Source organism: Leopardus geoffroyi, chromosome C3, assembly GCF_018350155.1.
Source record: "Leopardus geoffroyi isolate Oge1 chromosome C3, O.geoffroyi_Oge1_pat1.0, whole genome shotgun sequence".
NCBI lineage: Eukaryota > Metazoa > Chordata > Mammalia > Carnivora > Felidae > Leopardus > Leopardus geoffroyi.
The window spans coordinates 78,969,125-78,976,904 of record NC_059338.1 but is presented as its reverse complement, the minus strand read 5'-3'; the positions used below and the strand labels follow the sequence as shown (position 1 = coordinate 78,976,904).

Genomic DNA, 7,780 nt, shown 5'->3' with positions numbered 1-7,780 from the left:
CGTGCAGACACAAGGGAGGGGATGGGGTGCAGGCGTTGGCAGGCTGCAGACTGTAGTATGTTCAGGACTGGGTTGCAGGACTAGATTCACAGACAACGGGTGGTGGTGGGGACCTGGTGTGGATGAGGTCACCTGGGGATGTTGTAGAAAATGAAGAGGGACAAGGTCGGAGCCCTGAGGACGTGGTGATGGTCAATAAATGGTTATGGAATAAATCAATCGTTCAAGAACGTAACTATAGGTAACTCCCCCCCACCTCCCACCCTGCCCAAGTCAGCGGCTCTTCATTCTGGCCTCAAGCAGGAGAAGGATCATGGCTACGTCTCCACTTACCTCCTGGAGCCCGACAAGGAACCCTTAAGGTCTATTTCTCCAAGTTCACTGCCTACAGGGATGACTCCAGGAGGCTTATTCTAAGCTCAGATTCCTGGGTCCTACTCCCAGACACTCGAAATTCACTTGCCTTGCAGTGGGGTCCAGGAATCTGCCTTTTGAAACAGCTTCCTTCCGTAATACAGCTACAAGGACCGCGTGGACAGCACCCCGCTCAGCCGCTCAACCATAAATTCCAAAGGGACCAGGGACAAAGTCTTCCTGATAGGATGTTCTGGCCCCGAGTCCCGGCTCTTGCGACTTTGCAGCCACCTGACTTTGGACAGTTTCCTTTTTCTGGCCTCAACTTTCTTGTCTGTACGCTCAGGAGGTTGAGTTAGAGCAATGTTTTCAAACTGGGCTCTGTCATACCTCAGGGGATTGCACCTTGGCTGCCCACCTCCATTAATCCATTTAGCAAATATTCATGGCACCGGGCGGATACCGGGGGTGTTCCAGGGTCAGCGATTAATTATCATGATGGGCGTTCTTTCCAAAGAAGTGCGACAAGGGGTAAGAGGGAGCTCACAAAGACGGCTTACGTTGTGCGTGTCCTTCCGCTTGAATTGCCGTTTGGACAAACTGCTCCCGGGATTGAAACTGCTGGCTTAGATCATCTTAAGGGTCCTTGCGGCAGGAAACCTTTTGTTCTGTGATGTTTCTTCGATGATTTTATTTCTGAGCAACGTCAAAACAAGGAGAATGCAATTACTGGGTGTGAAATCCGTCAGGGGCCCCCCAGGTTAACCCTTTCGTTCTGGAAAAGAAACTTCAGGCTCTTTAGAAGGTTTTCTGACAGTGAAGAACCAGCACCTTAACCTGGGAAACTGAGTGAAAGGCAGACTGGGAAGCTGCAAAGCAGCCCTGCCTGCTTGTGGAGGAAACAGCAGGCGGGGCGGGGGCGGGGGGCTCTGGACCCAGGAGCTTTCCCGTTTTTGTCTGCAGAATGGGCAGATGTACCTGGCCCCCAGAGTTGTTTTAAGGAGACAGATTATATATACAAAATTAGTAGCTCAGTGCCAGATACTTAGTAAGCATTCAATAAATGATGGCCATTATTAATTTAAGTATCTTTCTTATGCATATTATACTTGTCAACATTCCTGCAAATGTTTTATAGATGAGAATGGAAAAGTACTCAGGATGGGAGCTGCCAAATATCAGGGTTCTGCCAGGCCAACTGCATCTCTGGGGGAAGAAAACCCTGTAATTCCCTCTTCTTGAAACTACATGCCCATGGTGGCGGCCTTGAAATTCTGAGTGTCCCTCCGCCCCATGCCTTCCCCACAGCGCTGCCCCCCCCCCCCCACCAAAGGAGAGCAAGTTACTTTTCTCAGTAGAAAGCAAGCCAATACCCAAATTTGGGATAGGTTTCCACATTGAGGTAGAATAAAGATGACAGCCGTAAATGTTGCGGAGAAATTACAAAGAAGCCCTGAAATCATTCCTTTGTATTTTTTGTAGTTGAACGCCCTAACTTTCCTTGAGACTAAACATGCGTGCATCTTTTATTCTCTCTCTGGCTGGATCCTTAGAACAGTACAGAGACTGAACACAGTTGGGAACACTTCTATCACTTAGTTTATGGGGTGCGACTCCACATCTGAGCTTGGGGAAAACATGTGGCCACAGCTTCCTTATGTCTAAACTGAGGATAACGATAGACTTCACCCTCTAGGATAAATAGGGTGGTTATTAGCCATGCACACAGTAAGTGCACAGTACGTTAACTATTGTTATTTTCGCGTGTATTGATTTACTCGGTGTTTTGGTGCTCACTTATGTATTTTCAACTACAGACTCATAAAATATAAATTAACGTTAGCTTCTTGCATTTAACGATCTGCATTTAATGATTCTGGGGGCAGCCCAATCTACCGTGGCGTTGGGTTGGGAGCTATAGCCTCAGCTTTAAGAGATATGACACCTGCTACCGATTTGGGGCATCCATTTGGTAAAATCATGTAAATCACTTGGGGTGCCCTAGGACTGTGGTCTACAACCGGACACGGGAGAAGGCAGAATTCCATCGGGCAGTCAAATAGCTGACTGGTGAAGAATCCCCTCCGGGGGGGAGGATCCAGAATTTCACCTACACAAATCAGGCAGTAGTATCTAGCAGTTAGGATTAGGTTCAACAGCGGAAAACCCCAAATTACAGTGACTTCACTGGGTAGAAATTAGTTTTTCCCTTTCCTAAGTCCTGGCACACAAGGTTGGTGTAGCATTGTACAGGGTCAGGGACGCAGGCTCAGCCAGCTCGTTGCTTCACCGTAGAGCACACCATCCTCCCCAACTTGACTTCCTGGTCCAAGCTGGCTGCCCCAGCTCCAGACATCAAGTCTTTATTCCAGGCATCCAGAAGGAGATAAGAACATGCCCTTTCCCTTTAAGTTCATTCTACAGATTGTCCCCAGGACTTCCACTTCCGTCTCCCAGCTGCCTAGCTGCAGGGGACACTGGTAAACGCAGTCCTTATATTGGGACACACACTGTGCGACACACGTATTCGGGGACAATTAGCAGTCTGTGCTGCCAGGTTAGAAGAGGTTAGATCATTCAACTTAGATCCAGGGGCAAGAGCACAGAAACTAATCTCAGGTGCACAGTGTGGGCTTGGAGTTGCTTGTTGCCATAGCGACTAGAAAAGCCTGAACCTGCCAACTGTCGTGAAGAAAAAAAAAAAAAAATCGTCCTTGTCCCTCAGCCCCTGTGTTCTGGCCAGAAATCTCTGGTCGATAATTTCATAAGTTTAGGTCGGGACTTGCTTGTGATGTTAAAACAACTTGTTTCTTCTCCTGGTGCCAAACACTTCTGCCCTGGCAAAGTTCAGAATGTATTCTGTGGAGTGAAGAGAAAGGAAATCCCAGAAGTCAAGTCTGGGGGGAAATCAGCATATGGCGGGTATTTGAAGTATGTGGTATAATTAGAAAAAAGAAAAAGGTTTTGATACATTAGAGTCAGATTAGTCTGATCATGCCAATTAAAATGTAACTGAGCAGAGGCACCTGGGCGGCTTGGTCGGTTAAGCGTCCGACTTCGGCTCAGGTCATGATCTCACCGCCTGTGAGTTCGAGCCCCGCGTCAGGCTCTGGGCTGATGGCTCAGAGCCTGGAGCCTGTTTCCGATTCTGTGTCTCCCTCTCTCTCTGCCCCTCGCCCGTTCATGCTCTGTCTCTCTCTGTCCCAAAAATAAATAAACGTTGAAAAAAAAAAAAAATAATAAATAAATAAATAAACGTTAAAAAAAAAATGTAACTGAGCAGTGAGGTAATTTAGACTTGTAAATTTTCATTGGAAAAGTTTTTTGTTTTTTTGTTTGTAATTAGAAAGTGTGCCAAGTTTGACTGTTCGGAAGAATCCGAGAGTCTCACCCTTGGTTATAAGTTGAATTACTGCTTCACTAGATGTCGAAATACTTAGGCAGGCTTTTGTCACATCGGTTGAAGCAATGGAGAGGATTTAACGAATCCAGTTGTTACCTGGGCCCATTGTGTGAAGTTATTTAGGGTTCTCTAAACAAGAGACTCCTTGAAAGTAGCTGTTAAAATATAGTCTATGTTAAAAGAGACTTAGATGGGGCGCCTGGGTGGCGCAGTCGGTTAAGCGTCCGACTTCAGCCAGGTCACGATCTCGCGGTCCCTGGGTTCGAGCCCCGCGTCAGGCTCTGGGCTGATGGCTCGGAGCCTGGAGCCTGTTTCCGATTCTGTGTCTCCCTCTCTCTCTGCCCCTCCCCCGTTCATGCTCTGTCTCTCTCTGTCCCAAAAATAAATAAAACGTTCAAAAAAAAAAAATTTAAAAGAGACTTAGAAGTTGAATTGAAAGATCTAAGGAAAAATGGGTTTTTTACTGATTTTCATATTAAAACATTTTTAAAAACTCAAATAGTTTTCAATTGTGCAAACGTTATCTCGTAACAATAATAGAATAATAATAGTAATCAAAACCTCAAAATACAACTTCCACTTTTTCCCATTTTTATTTATTTGTGTACAAAATAGAAGGGCTCTGGGGAGCCTGGGTGGCCCAGTCGGTTAAACCTCTGACTCTTCGTTTCAGCTCGGGTCACCATCTTACTACTTGTGGGTTCGAGTTCCACGATGGGCTCTGTGCTGGCAGTGTGGAGCCTGCTTGGGATTCTCTCTTTGCCCTTCCCCTGCTCACTCACTCTCTCTCTCTCTCTCTCTCTCAAAAATAAATAAATTTTTAAAAAACTTTTTGGTATTTAAAAAAATTTTTTTTATGTTTTTATTTATTTTTGAGACAGAAGGAGACAGAACATAAGCAGGGGTTGGGGCAGAGAGAGAGGGAGACACAGCATCCGAAGCAGGCTCCAGGCTCCGAGCTGTCGGCACAGATCCCGACGCGGGGCTCCAACTCAAGAACCGCGAGAGCATGACTGGAGCCGAAGTCCGCCGCTTAACCGGCTGAGCCACCCAGGCGCCCCCTCTTTAAGAAAAATTTTAAACCCAAATCAAAGATGCTTCTGTCCGAAACTTCTGGGAAAGAAGTAGCCAGGCGCAAACCAGGCCTGGGCACCCGCCACGTGCAAGGTGCACGTGACCTGGCGGAGGGAGACACACACGCGTGAGTTCTGATCCCAACGTGTTCCTTTCCTTACCTAGACCCTGCGTCAGAGCGCGCCCCCCAATCCACCCCTCACACCTCTGTCCCAGACCCCTGGGAGGCTGTCACCCTTTCAACCATGAGCCGTTGAGCACGCGGAAAGATGCCCATTCAATCATGTTTCCAGGAAGGCATCCAGCCCTTCAGCCACATCTTGAACAGCCAAGCTTTGATCTCTACAGTCCCACTTTTATCCCCAGACCCGGACCGTACCCTGTGGTGGGGCTTCCAGACAACCCAAGTTTGCGTACTGACAGCTCACTCCGTCACCGTGCACAAGTCACTTAGCCTCTCTGAGCCTTCTCTTTCTCGTCGGTAAATACAGGGAACTCACCATAACTTCACAGACCTCTTGTGAGGCTTAATTATGGCATGATTTATATAAATTTGAAGACCATTTATATGTAAGATCTTAAGACCTTCCCTGACCCACAACCAATGCTGGATTCACATTAGTGCCCGGGGTCTCTTTAGAAAATGGAGGGCCAGAACTGGCCAAGCCCTTTATTAATTCAAACCGTTCATTTTATTTTCTCTGTGGTTCGGAGAATCTCCCTGACTTCCTCAGAGTCCTGCAGGCAAAGTCAAGGGAGAGTCGTTCATTTAATAAATGCGTAAATGATACTTACAACGTATCAGACGCTGCTCTAAGGTGGTTGGCAAATATCGGTACTCTTTTTTTAAGTTTATTTATTTATTTTGAGAAAGAGAGAGAGAGATGGGGGGAGGCTGAGAGAGAAAGAGAGAGGGAGAGAGAAAGAATCCCAAGAAGGCTCCACACTGTCAGCACAGAGCCCAACCTGGGGGTCGATCTCATGAACCATGAGATCATGACCTGAGCTGAAATCAAGAGTCAGACACTTAAGCCACTGAGCCAGCCACCCAGGCACCCCATTGGCAAATATCAGTACTCTTAATATTTGCAGACCCCTGTGACGTCAGAATTATTTTCACCTGCAGTTTCCAGATGAGGAAACTGAAGGTTTGGAGGCTTGTAACTAACGAGAGAGGTGCGCAAACCCGGAGCGGCCGGCTGCAAAGTCTGTGCAAGGAACCACTGTGTCCACTCCTGGAATGTGCATGATCCTTCTTTAACACCCACCCACTGCCACGGGCACCCCCTCTCCCCCTCTCTCTGTCACACTCTGCCTCCTCCTGCCTTTTAGCTATCCTAATTAATAATAATGAGAGCGAAATCACTTTCTCTTCGAATCCCACCGAGCAAAGGCTGAGGAAAAGCTTGCTCGTTATTACGTTACTCTAGGAGAGAGATTTCCAAAGAAGCTGGAGAGAGAAAAGGGGAGGCGAGTTGGGAGGGAGTGGAACACAGTGGGGGGGGGGCACCACTTGGTATTGTTTTGTCGCCAGGACGGTCTCTAAGAGGCTCAGAACTGCTCCACCCGGGAGCAGACTGGGGGGCGGGGGGGGGGGAGGGAGGGGAGCGAGTTCACTGACTTCCTTCCACTTCTCATCCATCGCAGGTCTGGCCTCATGGGTCATCCACTCACCAGCACTTCCTGGGCCAAGGATGCTGGTCATGCCCGGGCTCTAGGAATCCCACCTTGGAAGCAGCAGAGACCCCAGGAGAAGCTTGTCATGGTGGGAGGGGCTGAGCTGGCGTGGGAACGCATGGAGGGTTCCAGGGTGTGGAGAGGGAGGCTCTGAGGAGCTGGGCTGTGTGCTGGGGGGGGGGGGGGAGTTTGTCTGATACACCTGCCCAGCAGGTGTCGAATCCTCTTGACCATCCAGATCCGGCCAGGACTTCCCCGTCTGTCGTATTTTCCTCATTCCTATTTATCCTTAAGCTAATTGTCTCTGTAATTTGGGGCAGGTCTCTTAATTTCTATTGCTTTTCCATTTATTAAATGGGATATTGTGAATATCAGATCAGCTAATGAACAGACAGGGCACGCATCCAAGATTACACAATGGCTGATGGGAGAGCAAAAAGAAATATCTAGCTTTTGCAGCGACGTCGGGGTGCTTTTCAAACAACACTGGAGAGGAAGAAACTTTTAACCATCTGGAAGCCAGCCACGGAGAAAAAGCCCCGTGCAGACTCCATGGGAGCCATCTGTAAATGGCTGACATCAGGGCCACACCGCTGGAAATGTAAACTCATGGAGGGTCAAGAAAGTGAGTTCTCCTCATTCCCTGACTTCTGAGTGGTCAAAGAAGGTTTCGTGCTCAATTTATAAACAATGCCCCTGCCTCAAGATGGCATCCGTAGCTGACAAATACTTCCCTTCTTTACCCGATGGCGACACAGATCAACGGAAGCATTGAAGGCATTTGATCATTTTGAAAAAGCACAAGATACAAATAATGAACATGTATTAAGCCACTCTTAGGTACCAGAAACTGTGCTAGGTGCCGCATCTCCAGTAGAATTGTTAACATAAATTATGTATTTCTGCCATTCAGGGCACAGCTCAATGCAGGGTAACCTGTGCGGCTCCCTGGGTCCCTCCAGCAGCCCTGGGAGATGGGAACTGGTATGAAATGGACACTGGTTTTGTCTATTTCACAGACGAGAAAAACGAGGCTCAGGGAAGTTAAGTAACTCGCCCCATGTCACACACGCCTGTGGCACTTCTCTCTCCTCGATGCTAGGTGATGCTCAGCTTGACCCGCATTTGGCCCCCCGGGGTCTGCCAAGCTGCCAAGCTGGGATCTTGCCTGGAAGATAAAGTGCAAACTCTGTGTGGAATGTTCTACCCAGCCGACCTCCCCACCCCTACTGACCCCTTCCCACCCTATGCCCTTCTGCTGGTGCCAGGGAA

General features: G+C 48.2%; 1 long non-coding RNA gene across 1 annotated transcript; it reads left to right on the top strand.

The window, feature by feature from the left end:
- The first annotated feature begins 273 nt into the window (after window positions 1–273).
- LOC123585429 lies at window positions 274–2,206 on the top strand. The gene is made up of 2 exons (XR_006706160.1): window positions 274–362; window positions 471–2,206. It is a non-coding gene; the product is annotated as an uncharacterized LOC123585429 (long non-coding RNA).
- The last annotated feature ends 5,574 nt before the right edge of the window (window positions 2,207–7,780 follow it).